The following is a 25,359-nucleotide window of genomic DNA, read 5'->3' as shown; positions in this document are numbered from 1 at the left end:
CAATTTCTCACCCCCTGCTATTTTTTTCACTGCCAGTATGGCAGAGAACAAACAAATGTGGTTATTGGTACATATCGGTGGATAGTGTACAAATTGGGATGTTGTGAGGTTTTCTATTTCTGTGCACCGTGCAAGAGGACACATGGAGCAGTGAGGGGAGAGTTTCTACAGCCCTAATGGTCCCTTTGGCCAGAAGCTGATATCCAGCCGGATTTAGAAATTGTTATTTAGGATGACCTTTAAATGTGTTGCGTTGCAGATAATTGGAACGGAAGTTAGGTTTCAGAGGAGGCTGAGGAACAAGCTCCATATCAGGAAATGGTGTATGTTAATGGAAAAGTGGCTTGGGTCAATTCCTTAACCTCTTTTGCCCCAGTTACTTCCTTGTAACATGAGGATAATCACAGTGTCTACCTACTAGTCTTGTGGATCAAAATACTAATTTGCAAAGCATTTCAAACATGACTGGCTTGTGAAAAATGCAACTGCACTGTTTGCAATTTCAGATATACTTTATCTACTTTGCAATTTCAGGCATATATCTCTTCTTTGCAATTTCAAAAATTCGAAACAAAAAAAAAAACAATGTTGCAGAGTATAGCAAACTTATTTTGTGATAAAATCTGCCTGGGATTGGCCTGTGGGAACTTAAGGACTTTATCAATCTTGCTTTGTGGGGAATATTCATACACGAAGTTGAAGAATTACTTATGGATTTGAATAATCCCTCTGCTTTATATAAAATGGCTAACAACTTTCTCAAATTCATGGTATGCTGAATTCCCAAAGATATCAGGTCCCAAGTTTCGCAAATGGGTCATTGGTCAGTGGTGCTATGATTCCATGGGATGAGATAGCACCAACGTAGCTTTCTACTTATGGACACAAAACAGTTTCTACTTTTTAAAAATGTGGTGAAGTTGTATAACAGTGATCTTCAAGGTTAGGAGAGTAGGAACTCTAAGTAACAGAATTGATAAGCAAATGTGATTAGCATGGTTTACAAATTTTTAAGAAACTTGTGATGAGAATTTTTAAACATGGTGTTTCCTTCAGTAAGTGCTAGCACCTTAAACTGAGCACCTTATTAATGCCCAGTGCCATGACTGGCAATGTAAATGATTTTTGTTAATCATTTCAGCAGCCTTATGAACTGCATTTATTATAATCTCACCCAATTCACATATAAATTGAAAAGTCACATAAAAAAATCAGTGAAACTCATAGACTAAGTCTGGGTACTCTGAAACAAAGCCATACTTAAAAAAAATTATTTATGAGAGAGTTAGAGAAAGAATGAATGGACACGCCAGGGTCTCTAGCCACTGCAAACTGAACTCCAGAGGCCGCTGGCTTATGTGGGTTCTGGGGAATCAAACCTGAGTCCTTAGGTTTCACAGGCAAATGCTTTAATGGCTAAGTCATCTTTCCAGCCCAAACCCATGGTTTTAAATATAAATTGGTTAGGAAAGATGATGGCTCAGTGGTTAAAGGCAATTGCTTGCAAAGCCTAGTTCCCACATAAAGCCAGTTACACAAAGGGGCACATGTGTCTGAAGTTTGTTTGCAGTGACAGGAAGCCCTAGTATGCCCATTCTCTCTGTCTCTCTCTTTTTTCTCTCTGTGCCTCTTTCTGCCTCTCTCAAATAAATAATAAAATAAATATTAACTGATTATATTCTGGTGACTTAGGAAATGTGACCCATGGAATTTTTGTGTTCTAAAGACACATTAGGACACTGATGGTAATAATAGTCACATTTTTATGCTTTTTCTATCAAACATTGTGTTGAGCCAAATTAGAACTTTGCCATAGACAATGAGTCAAAGAGGCTAGTTAAAAACTGAACAAATATGGTTTTATTATATGTCCTCCATGGAAAATTTGGCTATTCATTTTTTTTTCTTCTCAGTCTTTCATCCCATCCTTGGAATCCAGTTACACATATCTTAAATCTTATGTGAATCTTGTGATGTCAGCTTCAGCCATTCCCAAGGTTCTGAGGCTTTGTTTGGTTTATTTCAATTTCTTCTTCTTCCCTTTAGATTAGCAAATTGGAATATGCCTCTTTCCCTCAACCTCCTCTTCCTTGCTGAAGTTCTTGATATATTCAATTGCTTTGCCTCAAAGTGACAGTTCTGGCCTCAGCTGCCCGAGTGCTGGGATTACAGGTGTGCACCACTGCATCTGTCACCTGTTTTCTTATCGTGAAGGTTACTGTTTCCTCGGTCATTTCTCTTTTCTTATTGAGCCTACCCAGTGACATTATTTTAACTTCAGAGGTTTTGCTTGAAGTTTTAGAATTCTTTGGTTACTTTACAGAGCTTCCATATCTTTACTTAGATTTTCTATCATTTTATTGATTACCAATATGCTTGTCTTTACTTCACTATGTATCATTGTAATAGCTACTTTAAAATCCTTAGAAGTTCCAACTTATTTCATGTTTTTCATAGTTTCAAACATATACATACTTTTCTTCATATAAACTTTTATCCCCTCTGTCCTGCCCCCAAGAAGAGGTTAATAATTTCCTGTTCTTAAAAATAAGATCAAGGAGCTAGATCAGTTGGTAAAGCATAAAGACCCACATCTGGGGAAGCAGGAACAGGTGGGTTCCTGAATCTTGCTGACCAGTCATTCTAACCTAATTTGCAAACTCCAGGCTAACAAGAGACTCTGTCTCAAAAGAGGTGGATGGGTGGGGAGATGGCTCTGTAGGTAATCGCTCTCACTGCAGACATGAGGGTCTGGCTATGCTGAAGTTTGATTCCCTCGAACTCACATAATCAGCTGAGTGTGTCATTGCACGTCTGTCTCGTGGGGAGCAGAGATGGGAGCCATGCCTCACAAAAACCTACAGCTCAGAGTAAGGAGAGAATCTCTCTCCAGGAAATATGCTGATGAGCAAGGGAGGAAGAACACCTGCTGTTATTCTCTTCTTGGTTCCTTGCTGCTGTGAGCACATCTGCACATACACATTCATCACACATGCACACGTGCACACACACACACACCATACACGCACACACACCACACAATCTCACACATAAACACACTCTCTCTCACACACATACACACACACACGCTGCACCACACATGTTACACATGCAAAAATGTAGATGGTATTTTGAGGTTGTTCTCTGACCTCCCACTTGCATGTGCATACAAGTGCACAGAAACATGTGCATCTATACAGATAAATAAAAATGTTTTGTAACTTTCTAAAACATGCTCAGGACTGGGGAGATGGCCCAGTGGTTAAAATGCATTTGCTTGCAAAACTTGAGGTCTGGGTTCAATTTCACAGTACCTACATAGAACCAGATACGCAAAGTGGCACATGTGTCTGGAGTTAATTTGCAGTGGTACCCATTCTTTCTCTCTCTCTCTAATAAACAAATTAAAAATAAAAATGCACAGTTATTTCTGGATTGAATCCTGGATATTGTCAATATTATGCTGTATACTATAATCTTCAAAAATTTCTATCTTTATGTGTTTAAAAATTCAGTGACTGACACTGGGAATTGAACCTCTCATGCATGTTAGGCAAGTGCTCTCCCTCAGCCATACTTCCAGCCCAGTTCTTTTGGCTTTAGCAAGCAATAAGGTAGGGTAGACTTCTTGGGTGTTGATATAAAGTCATAGTTTAAGTAGTTTTTATCATTTAGACTTTTTCTGGCACAGATATGATTTAGAATCAGCTAGAAATAAAAAATAAATTACAAAGTATAAATTGGTCCAACATATGTGTCCAACCTGACAAATTTTAGGAAATGTGTGCATTTGTTTATGACTTATTAGAACATTTTCATCACTTCCAAAAGTTGTTCCCTCCCATTTGTTGTGGATCTTCCATTCTGACCTTAGCTCGGGGCAACCATTGATCTGCTGTCTGAGTGTATCTAAGGCAGGAGAGAAGACAGGGAAAACTGAGCACACATAGAGAGGGGGAGGAGCCCTTTACTCTAGAATCTGGTTGAAGTCTCTTACCAGCTGAAAGTCAAGAATTCTAGCACAATTAATAAAATTGGCTGCAAAAATTGCCTACATAGAGACAATATTTCTTTCATGAAAAGTTATATAAAAGAATGTTAAAATGGCAGTGAACCATGCTTAAAACATAAGCATATATGACCAACATAAATACATTCTCCTTTCTTAGCTATAAAACCAGTTTTTCTAGGAATCACACATGCAAGACCATAAATTCCATTTATAGTTACAAAAATGATTTAGCCCATATACAACCTTTGTGACCAATGGTTTTGTTTATCAGATTATAATCCTATCACATGAAAAAATATTTAATTGTATGCATATATTACATTGTGTTTATCCATTTGCCAGTTAAGGGACTTTGAACTGTTTCCAGGTTTTGGCTAATGTAAATAATTCTTCTATGAACATTTCTGTATAAGTTTATATAGACAAGTTTTTTTACTGCTTAACTGTTTTGTTTTCAAAACTACATATTAGATTCTAATTTATTATCATCACTTTCAGTTTTGCCATTTCTTTTTCACTATGTAGACTCAGGCTGGTCCCGAAGTAACAGTGATCCTCCTACCTCTGCCTCCTGAATGCTGGGATTAAAGGCGTACACTACCACGTCTAGCTTAGTTTTGCTATCTCTACTTTATTCTTTTTACAGGAATTGTTTTTAATTTTTTCCTGTTTCATTTGTTTTTCTTACTTTATGAAAATCAATTTGGGGGACTGAGGATAAGTCTTCATGGTTACAGCATTTGCCTGCAAAGCCTAAGGACCCAGGTTCAATTCCCCAGGACCCACATAAGCCAGATGCACAAGGGGGCACATGTGTCTGGAGTTTGTATGCTGGAGGCCCTGGCATGCCCATTCTCTCTTTCCCTCTATCTGTCTCTTTCCCTCTTATAAATAAATAAATAAAATATTTTAAAAATTTAAAAAAAATCAATTTTAATGAGTATAATAAACAATATATTAAATCTCTAATGATAATGCTATTGGGGTGATCTTCAGTTCTACTTCAAGCCTCATTTTTTTCCTCTTCTTTTGTTATATTTTTAACTCCTTGTTCTGGGGTAGTACTGGATTTCCTCTATGAAAAACTATGGAGGCCCTAGATGACGATGTCTTTCCAAAGAGTATTTCATTTCATGTTGATTAGCAGATGGACATAATGCTTCTAGTCAAGTGGATTCTTTTTTTAACCTTTTAAAAATTTTTATAAAAGATTCAACTCTATACCCGCTCGCCCCACTCCATTTTCCCTGAAGGCCTTCTTCTGTGGGGTTGTTGTTATTCACTGTGGGGTCATGAAGGCCTCAGCCATTCTCTGTGGGTGGACTGTGCCTCAGGATACTCCTACCTACTCTGTGGCTCTTAAAACCCTGGCCCCCATGTTCCCCGAGCCATAAAGGACCTGCATCAGTCTGATTTAGTGTTGAGTCCTCTGTGGCATCTGGATTTCTGCTTTGATTTTTTTTTGTTGTTGTTGTTTTGTTATTTTGGTTTTTCGAAGTAGGGTCTCACTTTGGGTTCAGGCTGACCTGGAATTCATTGTGTAGTCTCTCAGGGTGACCTGGAACTCTTGGTGATCCTCCTACCTCTTCCCACCCCCCACCCCCAGTGCTGGGATTAAAGGCATGCGCCACCATGCCCGGCTTTGCTTTGATTGTTTTTAAACATTAGCCACCTTGTCTGTTGACATCTCCCTGGTGCTGGCTGTTGAGCTGGCAGTGAGAAAGGTATTCCATATGTGCTTCCTCTGCAGTGTCTCCTGGGCCCTGGCAGATGTGGTAGACATGGACCATCGGCTCCATCTTTCCATGTTGTGTTGGTCAATCTTGGATCTCCTCAGTCTTCTCTGACATCTGTAATATACAACAGGTTCTTCAACCAAGAGTTAGTGGAGTAGATTCTAGGCTATGATAGGGGTGGTCACTTCCTTAGGACAGACTGCTTATTTCTTGGGTAGGTCTTATCCGTGGTCCAGAGTGGAAATCAGTGAGGGTGTTTCCTATCTCCTGTGTACTTTGTGAACTCTGAACCGTAATCAGTGTGCCCTCAGTATAGCCGGCTCTTTGAAGGGCCACTACTTCCTCCTGGGTTTCAGGCTATGTTATTAGAGTCAATTTGGGAAATAACCTCTTGCTAGGAAATTGGATGCAGAATTTCAGGCTCATTTTTATGTTTTCTTCTTCAAATCTTTACTCATTGGATGCTTTTAACCCTAAACTCCATCCCTTTGGTCCAGTAAGTTTTGCAGGTTTGTCTTTCTGTTCTGCCCTTTTCGGTCAGCTACAAACACAACAGTGCCCAGAAGCAGCAGAGGCCGAGGGACCCCTTAGAGTGCTTCTCTTAGCTCCAGTCTTGCCACTTAAGTCTCCCCTGAATTCCGTGCTCTGTGATGTTAAAATCTTATTTCATGCATTTTACAGTTAATGCTACCAAGAGAGCTACGCTGATATAAACACTTTTGAAATTGCTGTCATCGGAGTTTCTACAACTTTCTTTAGAAAAACAGAAGAAAATCCCTATTTAATGCTACAAAATAATCCTATGACTGAATAGTGATTTTTTTAAAAAATCAGATGTTTTTATAGTAGCTTAGAGTTTTATTTTGACCAAGAGACTAGGCATAATATGAATCCTAATGGGAGCTCCCCAAATCATAAGTAAATGCTATAAGATTTATATTTTTATATAAATATGACTTTTAAAAGCATAAAAACATACTGAACTATTTTTTAATGCTTTATTTTAAATATATTTTATGTCAGATCCAACATACAATTGGAACTCTTTATGCTATGTAAAAGGCACCTCAATATATACATAGTAAATATATAAATGGCAAAACCTTATGGTACCATTATTTTTATCTATAGTTAATATGCCAACCACCACTGGTGTTGATTATATCATTTTCTTAGGGTTAAGTAATAACAGTATGGATGATTTGAACTGCTTGCTATATTTTCTCTAAGTGAAGCTTCTGGAGACATGACAGCCTCCCTTTATTGCCTGTAGTTTTATCAAAAAAAATGTAACACATGTAAAAATATTTACTGGTACTACTTCTTCTAACAGGCTATTTTGTCTGATGATTATCATTTAAAAACATTGATTGACAAAATATTTTTCTCTTGTTTTACCTTTGCCCAAGTTTTTCCAAACTATAAATAAAGCTTCTAAGTACAAGAGCAAGATATAATCATTTCTGTCTATTCACTGTCATTGATACTTTGACAATTATCAAAAGCCTTGACATTTTATGATAATACACATGAGTGATGACTATTGCCTTTAGAAAGGCACCTTCAGTTTGACTTACAGAATTGCAGAACTAGCTTTGATAATTTAAAGATTATACACGAGTTCAATGCAATGCTACAGCCTTTGGCAATTACTGAATTTATAAGCATATGTGGATTTGTCTTTAACTTTTTTTACAACTCTGTATGGAGTAAAATTAACTTGTAGAAATCAGGTAACAATGCAAATGACTCTTGTCTATAGACATACAAAGGAGCTCTGTCAGTAAAGAGAGAACATTTCCCTCCAGTGGAAATGCCAGTTCTACAAATTCATTTAATATTTCAGATTCATACATTTGTCTTCATTGAAGTCTCCTGAATCCATTGTGTTGTGTCTCTCTGTTAATTAATGAGCTAAATTATCTCCTTGACAGGCATTCAGTTTATATTTGTATGAGAGTCCTATCAATCTTTTTTTGAAAATTAACATGTTATGCGTATTTCCTTGGGTTTGGTCATTGGCAGAAGGAAGATATAAATTTAGATTCAGATGGAAGTGAGGCAGATTTGCATGGTGGAATGGTAATCCCTACAAATTGGGAAAGCAAGAGCTTGCCTCCTGTTCCAGGCTTGAAATCTACATTCAGCATAAGAAATACAACTGTATGATGACAGAGCTTGCTTATAGTCTGCTGTTTTAATATTGTGTATACAAGATGTGTATGTATTAAATCTGCTACGTATGCTCAAATTATTTTCAATATACTTCCTGTTTTTAGTCTTTATTTAAAAGCTTATGGGTTAGTTTGGTTATTAAAACTGCCCATACTTCCCATCCTAAGTAACAGTGAAGAGGCAATGGAATAGCAAGGAGTGTGAATTAACCCATTCACAAATCATTTAAATGCAGTGAAGTTTCTAGGACCACTTATAAAATAAAATCTGGTGAGTTCTCTATCCTTCCCTTGTGGTGGAGGCATAAGGAATGGGTTCTGCACCAGTGGGACTATGCTAGAGAGACTCCGCTCTTCTGGTTGGGGTTTAGGAAACTTCAAGTGTGATGGTAGGATGAAGAGAGAGTCTGATAGGACCTATCCAAACAAAAACAAAAGCATTAAAAATATCATACAGTGCAAGATACATCATTACTATGCCAAATTTTTAGATAAAGCATTGAGTTGTTTTGCAGTGACAGGATTAGAACCCTGGCCTTTGAGCTAATAAGTGCTCTGCCACTAAGCTTCATCCTGAAACACTGGATTTTGAATAAGTACCTTCTTACTGTTAGGACAGGATCAGCTTGGCTGGTGACATTATTATTTCAAATGATGCCTGCTTACTCAGCTTCCATTTATTACCTGGGCATTGGGTGCTGCTCTTAGCAATGAGGTCCACTGACTGGTTCTTTACACACAGCAACCTCCCCTAGGTCTTTTGGGCTCCCAAGATTCTTAGGCTCTGCTAGTAACCACTTTCATGGGCTCATCTCTTTCTAACCTCCTTTCAGCCAAGGAGGGGTAAAAAGAAGGAAAACCTATTCACCTCTATTCAGAGTTCCCTCACAGGCAGGCACTGTCTTCTGCCTCAAATTTAGTTCTATTCTTTTCACAATAAAACTTGATGGCTCATTACCCTTAAAGACTGAATCATTAACAACCAAAATATTAGTTCTTTTTCTTAATATTCAAACGCTGCCTCTAGGAGAGCAAAAATATTTGCATTCCATTATTCATGGTATGAAAGGAAGGAAAGAAATAACGAAACAGTTTGAGTTTGCATTATTATAATAGTCACTAAATTGGTGTCTTGACACAGAAAAATACTTGAGGATAGAGGCAGTGGAAAAACAGATATTGGAGCTAAAAAGCTTCCCTAATGATTCTCTCTTTTTTTTTTTTTTTACGTTCACAATATAGAAATAGGAGCTGGGCCTGGTGGCATGCGCCTTTAATCCCAGCACTCAGAAGGCAGAGGTAGGAGGATCGCCATGAGTTCAAGGCCACCCTGAGACTACACAGTGAATTCCAGGTTGTCCTGGGTTACAGCAAGACCCTACCTCAAAAAATACATATATAGAGAAATAATACTGGAGTCTAGGTTCTCATCTATGGATCACTTGTGGTCTGGTATGCTTTTCAGAGTCCAAAAATTTTTAGATTTTAGAATAGCAACCAATTTCTAATACATATATATATGGTATCATTATATATAGTATGATATATATTACATAAGATGTAAAGTATCATACATATATTTACATGTATATTTCACAAATCAAATACATTCTATAGTCAAGGTTAGATTTTGCTACAAAAATGACTTGATGCCAGATTGCATTTTCCAAGTTAATTAAAAATTAGCTTAGATTTTCAGAGTTTTTGGATTTCTGATGAAATCATTTGGACTTTTATATCCTAGTTTTAAGGTATCATCAACTGGAATATTTAAGATTTACATGATAATGGTTTTGAGACCCAAAAGACAAATACTGGCCAGGCGTGGTGGAGTATACCTTTAATCCCAGCACTTGGGAAGCAGAGGTAGGAGGATAATGCCGTAAGTTTGAGGCCACACTGAGACTACATAGTGAATTCAAGGTCAGCCTGGGCCCAGAGTGAGATCCTACCTTGAAAAACCAAAAAAAAAAAAAAAGAAAAGATAAATATTGAGCTAATTACTCATATGTGTTTATTTTTTAATTTAAAAAATTATCTCAGTTGTACACACGTAATTTCATGGTGTTGTGAACATAGTGTACATATCAGAATTTGCTATAATTTTTTGAAGCTTCTTTGGGGGTAACACATGATTTTTTTATTATAAGCTTCTCATTTTCATTAAAAGATCTTTATTCTCAGAGTATGAATTACATTAAATTGTCTTCTTCAGACATTAACTAATTTGAATCAGCTTCATCTGTTTCTGGCTGAGACAAGTGTCTTAGAATCCTACTACAATGGTAAATCTTTCAATGTTTTTGACTTCTGAAGTTTTTGTTTTTGAGGTAGGGTCTCACTCTAGCCCAGGCTGACCTGGAATTCACTATGTAGTCTCAGGGTGGCCTTGAACTCTCAGTGATCCTCTTACCTCTGGCTCCCGAGTGCTCGGATTAAAAGCATGAGCCACGGGCTGGAGAGATGGCTTAGCGGTTAAACGCTTGCCTGTGAAGCCTAAGGACCCCGGTTCGAGGCTCGGTTCCCCAGGTCCCACGTTAGCCAGATGCACAAGGGGGCGCACGCGTCTGGAGTTCGTTTGCAGAGGCTGGAAGCCCTGGCACGCCCATTCTCTCTCTCTCCCTCTATCTGTCTTTCTCTCCGTGTCTGTCACTCTCAAATTAATAAATAAATAAAAATTTAAAAAAAAAAAAAAAAAAAAAAAGCATGAGCCACCACACCCAGCTTGACTTCTGAACTTTTGGCTTTTTGATAAATTATATGTTAATACTTGATGTTTCATGATTTATATAAATGGAAATATTTTCTATCTATTTTCCCTACTTCTCTCTCTCTCTTCCCTTATCTAACATTATCAGCTTAAGAAAATCAGGAAGTGCCTGGCATTGTTTATTCTCTACTCATTTCAAACTTTTGTGTCATTGTTTATGCATATTTTGTTAGCAGGGCTTGAATGATTTAAATTGACTTTGAGTTTATTCATTAATATTTATTGTAGTTATTGATGTATAGAATTATTTCTACCTTTTCATTTTGTATTTTCAATTTATTATTATTATTATTTTCTCAATTCTTTATTTTACTTATTTATATATTTGAGAGAGAGAAAGAGGCATACACACACACATATGTATATATATATATATATATATACATACACACACACACACACACACACACACACACACACACACACACATATATATACAGTGAGTGGGTGTTCCAAAGTCTCTAGCCACTGTAAGAGAACTTCAGAAGCATGTACCCACCTTGTACATCTGGCTTATGTGTGTACTGGGGAATAGAAACTGGAATCTTAGGCTTAACAGGAAAATGCTTTAACTGCTAAGCCATCTCTCAAGGCCTCTTAATTCTTTTGTTTGTTTGTTTGTTTTGTTTTGTCTTTTTTTTTTTTTTTTTTTTCGAGGTAGGTCACACTCTAGCCTAGCCTGATCTGGAACTTACTTTGCAGGTCCAGGCTGACCTCCAACTCACAGCATTCCTCCCAGCCCTGCTTCCTGAACACTGAGATTAAAGGTGTGTGCTACCATGCCGACTTCTTTCATTTCTGTTATGTTGCCTATAAGAGTTTCACATATTTTTTTTCTCATGTTAAAAATTTCCTCTCAAGGGCTGGGGAGATGGCTTAGCGGTTAAATGCTTGCCTGTGAAGCCTAAGGACCCCGGTTCAAGGATCGATTAGCCAGATGCACAAGGGGGTGCATGCGTCTGGAGTTTGTTTGCAGTGGCTGGAGGCCCTGGAGCATCCATCCTCTCTCTCTCTCTCTCTCTCTCTCTGTCTCTCTCTCTTTCTCTCTCTCTCTCTCTGCCTCTTTCTCTGTCACTTTCAAATAAATAATAAATAAACAAAAACATTCCTCTCAAAACTGGGAATTGTTACAAGGAAAGTAAATCTGATTTTTATCATGTCACTCTAGTGATACTACTCTTTTTGTAGATTACCTAGTGATTGAAAGAAAGGTGCCAGGGCTTACATATGTCTTTGCTACTTGATTAAAACCTAGAAACTAAAGTTACGTGATAATGTGTAGAATTTCTGTCCATTAGAAATGGCAACCCTACATATACTTGTTTTGTTTCCATTTGTCTGGAAAGGCATTTTCTATTGTTAAAACATAATTTTAAAACCTGCAAAATCATAACTGTCATAGTTACATATATGTCAAAAATGTTATTCAACGTTCTTGTTAGTAAAGCAAGTAAGATGTTAAGACAAGTTCAAACAATATTTGAGAAACTACCTATAGCATTTAATAAAATTGTATTAAAATAAAGTGAAATGCAAAACTAGTGAGTGATGTACAGGCCATATAAGCTTTGAAGTTATATTTTCTAACAAGAGAAGTTATTTAGATCTCCATCAGGGTGAGATGCCTAAGTTAGTGTACAGATTCACTGTCTGGAACCTTTCTTCATAACTGAGCAGTGACCAGCACTGTTTATTTCTGTATATGAGGGTTGCCTGCAGGACAACCTTAGGGGTGGGGCAAAACTCATGGTATTCTGGTCTTCTTGTGCTATAACAGCAATGTTGAGCATCTTTCATGGAAAACCTGAGGCCAGTGATATCAAAAATACATACTCTCTGGTCTTTTATAATCCTGCCCTCATCATGCAAAGAATATATTATTTTTTTTTGAGTGCTGGATAATTGTTTACTAATATTGATCTACATTTATTGAATTTTTCTGAAACAGGGCCTTGATATGTAGCCTAAACTGGCCTTGAACATAATCTTGTTGCCTCAGCCTGCTGAGTGTTAGGATTACAGGGGTGTGTGACCATGCTCAGCTCTAATTTAGCAATTTTATTCTTACACTTAAAACAGGCTTACAAATAAAACCTTCCAAGTATTCCTTCTATATTTTTATAGGCTTAGTCTATTTAGTAAAGTTACTTACTCTATTAGATCATATAGCACATTGGGTATATTTTAAATTTCTAAAAATGCTAGCTTGTTATTGTTATTGCCACTATATTCATTCTTATTTTGTGTATTTTTAAAAATTCTTTATCTTATTTTTCCTATAATATTCAATTTCTCTGAAACTTTTTCTATTAACTTGTTTCTTTGGGTGTGCATTGCATAGAGTGATGGGTTGAGTTTTATTTATAATTGTTCATGATATTGTCATGGGCTTGTTAGCTTATTTGAATAGAGTTCTCCTGTATATGGCTGGGCTGTGGCAGTATCTCTGCAGGATGATGCAGTTCTTTGACAATAAGATATAGCTATTACAAGGGCAGTATCTTCTTTCAGGATTCCTGTGTTGACTTCTTAACATAGGAGCTGTGGCTGTGACATAATACAGATGGAAAGGTGAAAGAATTCCTATCTGTTGTGATTTCAGTTATGGCGGCTTCCCATACAATGTGTGCCTCCTAAGTTTATGAAGATAGTTGTAGCTAATTGCAGTGGCTGCCAGTCTTTCTTTTAGGGAGACTTCACAGTTTCATATCCACCAAATTTCCTCTCTTATTATGTCAGTCAAATTGTTGTTCTCTTTCTCCTTTTCTATCTTTTTCTCCCCCACTGCCTTTGGTATGAAAGGTAAAATTAGTACCTGTATATTAATTAGTGCATATAAGGAAGCTGTGGCATTTTCTGTTTGTGGCTTCAGCAGGTATACAGTTACCCCTTCATACTGGAGTCTAAAAGCCCTTATCTGCCATTCTCACAGTCATGGAGCCCCAAGTGGAAAGCTCATGCCCTAGAGGACTAACTTCTTTAAGATGATTGTAGCATATTGTGAGAGAGCATTGGAATTATTGCCAACATCTCCTAAAATCTCCTAAAAGCTTAGGCTTTATTTTCATATTTAAGTAAATGGAATATATCTGAATGCTTCACTTCAAAGTCAGTCAAAGATTTTTGTCAGATAACTGTTTAGGGTCCTGACTGAAGTTCTTCATTAGCATGCATCGTTCTCACCAGTCTCTTCTAGCCTGGAATCTATGGTGATCTATTAAAAAAGATTTGGCAATTTCTTTTTTTAATTTTTTTGTTTATTATTTTTATTTATTTACTTGAGAGTGACAGAGAGAGAAAGAGGGAAAGAGAGAGAGAGAGAGAGAGAGAGAGAGAGAGAGAGAGAGAGAGAGAGAATGGGCATGCCAGGGCCTCCAGCCACTGCAGACGAACTCCAGATGTGTGCACCCTCTTGTGCATCTGGCTAACGTGGGTCCTGGGGAAATGAGCCTCGAACCGGGGTCCTTAGGTTTCACAGGCAAGTGCTTAACCATTAAGCCATCTCTGCAGCCCAGATCTGGCAATTTCTATTGCATCTAATTGCATTGTGTGACATGTGCCAGGTAATCCTTAGCTTCTGTTGCCACAATAGTGTTTCATATTAGTGCATCTTTCTGAGGCAATCCTTTTGAAAGCATGTTTAGTGACAATCTGGAATCTGAATTGAATGTAAATATCCAATGATAAAGCATGTGTGAAACCAAAGCAAATTTACGGAGTCAGGATCCAATAACAAGATTACCTCTACTTGGACAAGCTCATGAGCAGGCTGTGCCAGCTGCATCATGATTTACTTCTGAGACATTTTGAAGCATGGAGTGTGAAGGGTGTGTCTGAGAGTCAAGGGAATAGGGTATTTTGTGAAATATCTAGTATGCTGAGTGGAGAAGAGTCATAGGGTGTGCAGGGGCAATCACATGAGGCCACCTCTCTCTGGTATGATGTTTCCTGTGTTGGCTTCAGTCTCATGTAAGCTCTAAGCCTAACTTCTCTAAGATTCAAGTCTAGAGGAAAAGAGAGAAACTGTCCCCTCCAGCAGTTTCCACACAAATCCTGGGGACCCCGAACCTGGTCTCTTAGTACATGGTTTGCTTTCACTGGTCTGGAATAGGGTACCCTGGTCCCCAAAAGACATAGCTTTAAGAGTTGAGGTAGAGGAAAGAGAAGTAGTTCTCCAAGGAAATGTGTGCAAGCCAATAATTGAAAATAGGAGATGGGTATTGAGAACTATGAACAAATAAATGTTTTATAAACATGATTGTGTTTGAACAAGGCAGAAACCATGGGCTTTGAAGGTTTTAGCTCCCAATAGTAGAATTTGAATGTGCCTATAAATATCTGTTTTATTACAGAAAAAATATCAAATTACAAAGATGCTTGAAAGTCTCCTAGTTTTCAGCTGGATGTGGTGGTGGTCCATGCCTTTAATCCTAGAACTCCAGAGGCTGAGATAGGAGTCCAGTGTGGGGCAACAGAGTGAGTTCTAGATCACTGGGCTAGAGTGAGACCCTATCTCAAATAAACAAACCAAAAGCTTTAGTTTTCTGTGATCAGTCTTGCATGGCATTACTGGTCATTTCTATAAGAACTTTTACTTAGGATCAAACTGATAAAAAAAAAATAAAGAAAAGAAAAGAAAAGAAATACCAAAAGAGAATGTTTCCTTAAATTGGTTTAAATGTAGTTGACATGTTGTATTTATTACGGTGATCTGCAAATCTTGACCTCCATTTCTCCATTCAACGCTGGTGAGCAGGTTAAACAAAAGTTAAAAGGGGGGGCTGGAGAGATCGCTCAGCAGTTAAGGTCCTTGCCTGTAAAGCCTAAAGACCTGAGTTTACTCCCCAGGACACACATAAAGCTAGATACACAGCATCTGGAGTTTGTTTGCAGCAGCTGGAGGCCCTGCACACCCATTCTCTCTCTGTCTCTCTTCTCTGTCTCTCTGCTTGCAAATACAATAAAATAAAATAAATAAAACTAAAAAATTAAAAGTAAAAAACATTATCTGCTTGGAAACTAGGGCTATGCAAAACAACATGGTTTATATTTCTTGAAAATCCTGGATTCAGAGGGTTGTTTTATTTTATTTATTTATTTAATTGATTTATTTGCAAACATAGTGGGGGGGGGGGCAGAGAATAGACATGCCAGGGCCTCCAGCCAATGCAAAGAACTCCAGATACATATGCCACTATATCTGGCTTCACATGGGTACTGGGAAATCAAACCCAGCTTGTTAGTCTTTGCAGGCAAGTGCCTTAACCACTAAGTTATCTCACCAACCAGGCTGTTTTTATTTTTAATCATAGTTTAATTACTTTTATTTACTGACCTACTCAGTGACATAAAATATGTAAATTACAATTGTGATAGTCTATCCTCAGAACTGATCTATAATACCTTCCCTTGGAGATCTTAGCACAAATAAAACTGGAAAATTCCTAACCAGCACAACTGTTGTCCTTTCCATAGCATCCTTCCTCCCACACCACAGGCTTAGGACAGAGAAACGCACAAAACGGAGCTGTCCACTGTTGGAGTTTAAGGTCATAACTAGGCAGTGAGGATATCCGGTGCTCAGCCTCTCCTCATTGACTTAGGCTATAATAAATGTAAATTCTAGTCTGTCTTCGTGGTATTTACACTATAAAAGGAAATTCTTGAATACTCTAACTTAGTCCTAGGGACAGTCTCTGGGACTGTAGGAAAAATGTTTTGGAATGTTCTAACTCCACGTTGTCTGTGGAGCCGCAGAATCACCCAAGGGCTTTCTGCTGTTTCCCTGTTCAGAGATATAACCTGGCTGCTGCTGAGTACAGCCTCTTCTGGGCATGTGTGTTCGAATGACCTAAACATTCCAGCATCCTGCCTCTTCCAGACTGAGAGAGGGGGAATAAATAGAGACTTGGCAGCAGCGGTAAGGCTGCTGACACCTGCTCAGGACAAATCCCAGAGCAATGTGCTTTTTGTCTTCTTTGCATGTTCTGCACGGAGGACTCAACTTTGTTTATCCTCCATCCAGCTAACGGGATTATATTTCATGGCCAGCTGCTTCCCTTTGAGGCAGAATTTGGCTCCTTAAATATCATACTTGTTTCAAGAAATGTTTAAGTTTGTTAACAAAGCCCATAAAATTCACTATTTCTTGCTAGTTTTCTTCACTTTTCATTAGTTTAATTTGAACTATTCCCATTTGTGGACATGTCTTTCTTTGCCCTCCCCACTCGAAAGTGTCTAAAAGAATTAAAGATTTTATTTACGTAGATTAAATTCCTTTTGTTTTACCATTATTCATAGCACTTTCTTCTTGAGATTCTGAACATTATCATAATATATCTGGTGGGTTTTGGTCTTCAATGAATGTAAACATCTCAACTAATTAGGAAAGGAGGACACATTTTTTTTCTTTTGGGTTTTTTTCCTCTTGCTGTGGTGAAAACTTTCCAAATGCATCCCTGCCACTATAGTCATGTGTGCTTAGAATTCAAAATTTAAATCCCAATAAACATTCTTGCAGAGCTTTTCTGCTTCTCAAGACCCATAAGCAGATCCCTGTGCTCCCGCCAATCGTCACGCTGTCTCCCACGGCGCCTTCTATGCGGGACGCATTCTGACGTGCTTGTTATTTGAGTGAAAAAATGTAAATAGTCTTGAATCATGTACGTTACTCTCACCAGATTAAAAAAAGTGCATTGTAATATCACCTCTTTTCATGAGTCTTCTATTATGGCTTGTTTGGACATTTATGCTGCTCATTTCACTGAGTCCTAACCCATCACTGTGGACTCGGGTTTCATGAATGCAGGAGACTCAGATGTGACAAAGCTTCAGACTGTTTCATTAGGGCCAGTCTGCCTAGTTTCACAAACAACAACAACAACAACAAAAAAAAAAAAAAAAAAAAAAAAAAGGAAAAAGAAAACGAGCTGGGAACTGCAGTCCCTGCAGACAAGAAGGCAGCCACCTTGAACCAAGCTAAATGAGACACCTCTGATTTCTCGAGCATGACTGAAAGGATGGGACCGTGGCTGCGCTGGGTGAATGCGAATGCATGGCACTGAGGCCATGTGGAGCTCTGGAGTCTGCTGTCTGGGTTCAGGACTCACAGTCCTCATGACTTGCTCCTGTGTTCTTTTGCACAAGTTACTTAACATGTCCAGGCCTCAGTTTCTTCACTTGTGAAGCAGAGATAATTACAGTGTCTAACTCCACAGCGTCTGTGTGAGGATCAAATGAGCCAGTGTGCTGGAGCTCACCCACAAGGCACCAATACGAGCTGCTCAGGCCTTCTGACTGCCACAACTACTCCTTGACTTTGAACTCCTAAAGCTCCTGGCATTCTAAATACTCATGTTGGCAGTAGATGGTGCCTTATTGCACCCACCTCCATCTACTGAAGTGATGGTAACCCCCCCTTAGATTGCTGAATATGCCTTAAATGGTGATTAAGAAAGGGACTGCCTGCCTTACGTGGCTCACAATTAAATTGACTTCTAAAAAGTATTTATTCAAAGCTCTTGCTCAATACTTAATAAGCTCCAGGATTTTGGTACTTCATGAATGAAGAGAAAGTGTCCAGCTTATTAGAAGCTCTCTGAGAGTCTTTATTGCTAGAATACTGGATTTAATGATCAAAATCTATACCTTCAGAATCCTACTGATAACAGGAGACAAGCAGAGAAGGGCAGTTAGAGGGGAAGATTCTAGAAACCCCAAGGAATGTGAGAAATTGTGGGAAGAACTGGACAATGCAGCAAATGAGAATTACTGTTTCTTCAGGACCTTTGGCATGATTTGCAGCCTTTAGAATCCTATTTGCAGTAAAACCCAAGGGTTGGATGTGAGGTTCTCATTGTCCAGCTTTGGCAGTCCTGATGACTTTGTTTCTAGGTCAGGTTTACCATCCTTGCCATGTAGTTCTTTGTCCCTAGAAGTTCCTTGATCTCCACTAGCTGAGCTTAAAGGAGTGCCTACCATTTGGCCAGAGGGGCTAAGTTCTAAGGAACTCACTCTAAACTCTCTTTCTGCCAGCCTCAGCAAGCTAGGTCAGTGGAATAGAAACAACCAGAGCTAACAGACTATGGCTCGCCACAGGGCATTGGGGAGATTGTGAATGGATGTAAAGCCTGGTTGAGAATAAGCCCCATCTCTGGGTCTACTATCTACTCTGTAGACTTCCCTGGTCTCCAGGCTTACTGTGAAACTTACCTTGCTCCAGTGATTTTTGTCATTTAGTTCATTTTAAGTTACCAGAGCAAGAAAGAGAAGATGGTTTCTCTACATTCCCTTCCACTCTTGTGCCTTACGTGCATTATATATTTGATACAGGGACTAACTATATAAATATGGACACCAAAACTGTTGGTGAAAGCCTCCCAAATGGCTGTCTCTTATAATCTGATAATTTAGACTATAGATCTACGTACTAAAGACCACCGCCACCAACAACAAAACACAATAAGGATAATTATTTTAATCTTATGTTTATGTGTGCTTCTAAGTGGATACCAGTGTTATTTCAGACTGCTCTTTGAAGGTCTTCCTCAGCCCCCAGCATGCTTCCATCCTGGAAAACCTTCCAGTACCCTGCTACCTTCACAATGGTTTAGCTGGGTGCTTCATATGCTTTGTGGACAGTTCTAGCATGCTGTTTGTTTATTACAATGATCTCCCTCGTCACTTTTTGTTTTGCATTTTTAGCAACAGCTAAAATTTACATAATTATATGAAATTTGTAAATTTTCATCTCACTTCTCTGGGGGGGGGGCACTGAGTTGTTTGGGAGCACATGAGACATGGTCTTTTCACACAGTTATTTTCACCAAGGCCATATTAAGCAGAGGTAATTTTGTTTCTGAGGTGGGGTGTTTTCTCTTGTGATGGTTCCTGCAGGTTTCGTGTGTTCTGTTTTTAATCACTGCTAAAGGGTGACAACAGCTGCTGGAGTTTGGTTGTCAGACATTTGAAGCAGTTTTCCCCTTTGCATGAAGCTGCTGTCGAAAACACCATGCTGTGTATATGTTGAGGTTGCCACCCGCTGGTGAAAATAGAGAATTTCCATTTTAATGAGTAATTGGGGGGAAAATGTTTTCTTTTTCCGAGAATGAATTTGCATGTTGAAGTTCCTTAGAAGAGAAGTTTCAAATTTCAGTGGGAGAATGAGGAATTTCATGACTGGAAGCTCATTCAAAGCTCTGTTGGAAAAATAAAACAGTGATAACTATAAAGCTATTTAAGGACCTTTATTTATATGTTTGGAACTTCTGTAACAAAAAGAAAGTGCAGAACCTCTATAGACTTAAAAGAGTCAAAGTGCTTTCAGATGTGGCTGTTGAGTACTCACATGAAATGGCCCTTCTTTTCACTTTTATTTAGAGAGAGAGAGAGAGAGAGAGAAAGAAAGCGAGCATGCACACACACACTTGCACCCTAGATAGTAGGCATTGCCTTAAAAGATAAATTTGAAAAAAGCAGATAAAAGCTTTTGTGAAAATTGAAATGTCAGTCTTTAATAATCATGTTTTATGATGTGTGGGAGAAAACTGTGCCACCTTAAATCAGTGCCACATTTAACCGAACAGATACAAAAGGAAGAGAAGCCCTAGAAGTGAGTGGCACCTTTCGTCACTCCACTATCACAAAGTGAAATTCAAATGACATGTGTCAGAACGTATGATGTGATAACACACAGCAAGGATCTCTGCTTCCCTCACATAGGACCCAAATGCATTCCAGATGTGAAGAATGAGAAACTAAAGCAATATCGATATGAATATTTAGGTGCAGCAAGAATGCTAAGAAGTAATTACAAAGAAAATGTAAAGAGAAATATCTTTGTTTGGATATCATTCATAATTTGCTCTCTTATCATTTATGCATTTTAAGCTTTTTGTAATGAAAATTCCAAACATTCAGTCTATTCACACTGATTTCTTTAAAATCAGTGTACATACAATGTGTGGGGTGCCACTTGGGCACATACATGTGTATATTACACACACACACAGAGAAATGAAAGTCATGTCTAATAAGCTATTATTATGTTCAAATATTCAATTATTAATTTTTTATCACAGGATGATAATTTCTTATGATTAAAGAATATAAGCAAACAAACCAGCATTTTTTGAATTTTCAGAAAAACAAACTCGCTTAGACATTAGAGTTTTTCATTAGCATATCCTATGCTTCAGAAGTAATTTTATTGATTATGTGAACTGTTAAATAGTCCTTCTGCAATGCAAATATAACTGTATTTTTAAGTCAATTTATTTTTCTTCAAGCAACTTCATAACTAAATTAAATAAAGCCTTTGATTTGAGGCAGCCAGGGTTTTCTGATAAAAGCTTTCAAATATCCGGCATGTTAAAACTGTGCTGCTAGGTATGTGAAAAATGATTTGAGACAAAGAGTGACATTGTCTCAATCATTTTTTAATAAAGGAAAATATTTAGCTTTCCTGTGCAGCTGAATTCTGCTTGGCTGGTGGGCAACACTAATATGTACTAAAAGATATGGTGAGATGGCCAGTCGTCACTGCGCTGTATGCAGACCTCTTGCACCAGTGCTCCTGCGTGACAGCTGGCTACATGGTCTGCTCTGCCCTTCCTTCCAGGCTCACCATCAACAATCCGAGCAGATAATTTTTAAATACGAATGCATGGCACAGAGCTCAAGTAGGAATGGAAATATTCATCCCCAGGGCATGTCATGAGTTGATTACAATAGAAATTGCTTAATTATTTATTGCTAGTTGTTTTCTACATGACTCACTTTGGTTTTGCTATGGGGGGGGGTTGAGCTGTGATGAGAGAGGAGGGCTGGAGAGGTGAAAAAGGTAAGGGTCATAGTGGGGAAGGGTTTGCAAACCACACAGATGCCTTTGACTTTATTCTGTGTCATGGAAACAGAAATCTTTTAGCAGGGGATGGAAGGTCAGATATTTTATCTGTGTGAGTAAGAAAACATGGGTGCAAAGGGATGAGGACAGTCTAGGTAGTTAAGACCTTAAAAGTCTGAAGTGAGATGTAGGGTAGCTAAGAAAAAAAAGATGGGGAGGAAGCCCACAAATAGAAGCAGGTAGGAGAAATGAAAGAATTTGGGAACTGATAGGCTATGAGGGCCAGAGGTAAGCGAAGAATTGAGTTTTCTGCTTCATAAAATTGGGTAGCGAGAAAAGCCTTTCACTGACAATGAAATCACAGGTGCAGTTGGCTATTAGATGGAGAAACCTAAGTGGTTGATTGACCTAGTTTCCTAATGGATCCACACCGTCACCCAGAAATTTCACAAGAGCAAATTGTATAGACAAATGAACAATATACAAGGACTGTAAAATGACAGACAATGCCCTCCAACAAAATCACAAAAGGCCAGGGAAACATAAGAACCTTTTCACGGAGCGGATGCCAGGGAGAGGGACAAAGACAGAAACAATTAGATTGTGTTAATTGTATTTGTCATGTTGCAGTGGGAGTGATTTTCCTCGCTTCACTAATGAGCTCTGGTATAATGGCATTCTCTTTGCACCTCACCTATTCATTCATCAGAAGGAGGTTTATTATTTTTTTTTCTTTCACAGAGTAAATATGCAATAAGATCAAATAAATTTTGATGATTGCCAACAGATGGTGAGGGGCTCAACTTCAGGACCATCTGATCTTGTGCTTTTCAGTTCTTTCCGGCTATTCTTTCTACTTAATTACCTTCCCTTCACTTCCTAATCCTTCCCATGTAATTCTATACCAAGATTGGGTCTAGCACTCTCTATTAATTTTCCACAGTGTATGCGCTTTCTGATAAGATAGGCTGTCTTTGTAGCTGCTAATGGATCTAAGCCTGGGCTCAGTAGAACCTTCCCATTGGACTCGAACCATGTCTTTGCTCAGTTTATTAATTCAGTTTAATGATGAGAATTTAAAACTCACTTTCACAATTTAATCTCATCACCCATCTGACTCTGTGGCTCAACCCCTAGTCACTTAAACAAAGTAAACAAAGAAATTTAACTGACCTGTCTCTTAAATCCTTCTCATAAGAAGCATTCATATTTTTTCAGCCACGGAAACAGATTTGCTAGAGTGATACATGTGTTTCAGTTAGAAATTTCCCTCCTGACTTGAAAGTATCTATGTATATTTTATGAATGAAAGTACTGCTGTGATATGTATTTTAACAGTATTTCAGGGAGGTGCTTAAAGCTTAGGAATTCACAGAAGTTCAGAAACTACCTCCTAAGACAATTTTCAATACCTTTGTGTGTCTGTTTACACAATTCATATCTACTTGGATTCTTTTCTCCTTAACAAGTACCTTTTTTTTTTTTTTTTTTTTTGCCTAGCTCAATTTGAGGAGGCTTTCCCATGTCCTGTGTAGAACTTGCTAGATGTCCTGTCTTTCCAAAGCAGATTCATTCAGTCCTGAGTGAAACACCCTATACCACAGACAGATACATTTTTGGTTTTCTTTGTGAATAATTTTTACATATATGCTTTTTCTTTTGATCCAGAAATTTCACAGTAAAACATATGTTCCTAAGTATTTCTAACAAAACAAGGCTTAATATTAAGGATTCTTATATTTTATGAATGCCATTTAAGAATGCAGAAAGATAAAACACACTCCCCCCTTTTCCAGTAAAACTCCTCATTCCATCATTGATGGTAGTTATACATATTTTTGCACATGCTTTCTGGATTCTATGCATATCTGTGTAAGAGGAAACATTTTACACAAACAACTTAAGTTGTATAGAATTAGTTATATATATAGTTGAGACAATGAGTACACACTGAATGCCTTTGACATATACTTTGTGTGCTAAAGATGCTTTAAATACATTGTTTAAACCCTCTGTTCATTTTTCTGTAAAATCAGCATGACATGGGGGTAGAAATTTGATGTTTTTTCACTTTCAATTTCTGTGTGTATCTTGCTCCAATGACTGATTATATGAAAATTATATATATAATACTTGAGATTTTCAAGTGTAACGTTGATTTTAAGTTTGTTCTTCTCATCATCTGCTGATTTGAAACTGTAACTTCTGCACTGGAACTAATTCCATTATACTCTACTGTTTATTTTAGAACTCAGTTATTAATTTTTTCTACATCATTAAGTATACTTGGAAAACATTCTAAATAACTGTTTGCAATCCATCATATGGATGTTCTATATCTACTTCAACGAGGGCATCATTATTATACACTTGGTTATTTGCAGTGTTTGGCATACATAAGATCATAACCACTACCTCAGGATGTGATGTACAGGACAGGTCTTATTTTTGCACTGCTGCTGGGGCTGCTTCTCTGTCTTGAAGATGCTTCACTATTCACATGCTAAGACATTATGGGATGGAGGGAACAGTGACTTCCAAGTAACATGGATGGTTTTATACACCCTTTTGGTATTTTTGCAGATTCTTTTCTGTGACCCTGCTCAGGGGGCTAGATTGGCATTTGACCTCAATGAGTGCATTCAGAATGTATTTACTGGGCCTTTCTGAGAGTTGCTATGTTCTGCTTCTTTCTGCAGGCTTTCTGCTGCAAAAATACCCATGGCATTTTTCAAAGTTAGAAGAAGTGGATGAGTCATGTGTGTCTCTTGCAGACCTGTACAGCTCTCCCCAAGTTGAGCTGCTAGACAGCTGGAGACAGCTTTGAGTGGCTCAGATCTGAGCAGTGAAGCAAGAGTCACAACGTTTCATAAAAACTCTTCACAGGAATACTCTGTATTCAAAAAGCTTTAGAAAAATCAAGGTTTCCTTCTAGATTTGTAAATGTGGAATTAATGCTGGTTAAAAGTAGAAGCACTTGAGATTTTGACTATATGCTGATATACTTTCCAGGAACGTTGAATCACTTGTTATTCATAACAATTGCATATGAAAGTGAGTTTTTGGCTAACTTCTTAACAGTATTATTACTTTAAATATTTTTTGTTTATTTTTATTTTTTTATTTGAGAGTGACAGGCATAGAGAGAAAGAGGCAGATAGAGATAGAGAATGGGCATGCCAGGGCCTCCAGCAACTGCAAATGAACTCCAGTTGTGTGCGCCCACTTGTGCATCTGGCTAACGTGGGTCCTGGGGAATTGAGCCTTGAACTGGGGTCCTTAGGCTTCACAGGCAAGTGCATAACCACTGAGCCATCTCTCTAGCCTAGTATTATTACTTTTTTGTTTGGTTTTTTGTTTTTGAGGTAGGGTTTCACTCTAGCTCAGGCTGATCTGGAATTCACTATGTGATCTCAGGGTGGCCTCAGACTCACAGTGATTCTCTTACCTCTGTCTCCCAAGTGCTGAGATTAAAGGCATGCACCACCAGGCCCAGCTTATTTTGACTTTTTAAAAGAAAAGCATAGCCAATAAGGCCATCTCTTCCCCTTGTTTCTTTACCCTCCCTTCCTCTTCTTACTTTTTTTTTTTTTTTGTCAGTGTGTTGCTATGTAGCAGCTCAGGTTAGCCTTGAACTTAGCGTCCTGTCTCAGCCTCTTAACACCTGGGCTCACAGGTGTTTCCTAACATGGCTAAATTATTCTTATTTCTGCTTTTTTAACTAAAGAATTTGCATTAAATTTTTTTTTTTGCCTTCTGTTTTGCATATTCTTTGTACCTATCTCCTGCAAGCTTAAAAATGTTGCTGAAGATGTTTTTTTTTT

This window comes from Jaculus jaculus, chromosome 10 (genome assembly GCF_020740685.1).
Source record: "Jaculus jaculus isolate mJacJac1 chromosome 10, mJacJac1.mat.Y.cur, whole genome shotgun sequence".
NCBI lineage: Eukaryota > Metazoa > Chordata > Mammalia > Rodentia > Dipodidae > Jaculus > Jaculus jaculus.
This window is presented reverse-complemented; position numbering follows the sequence as displayed.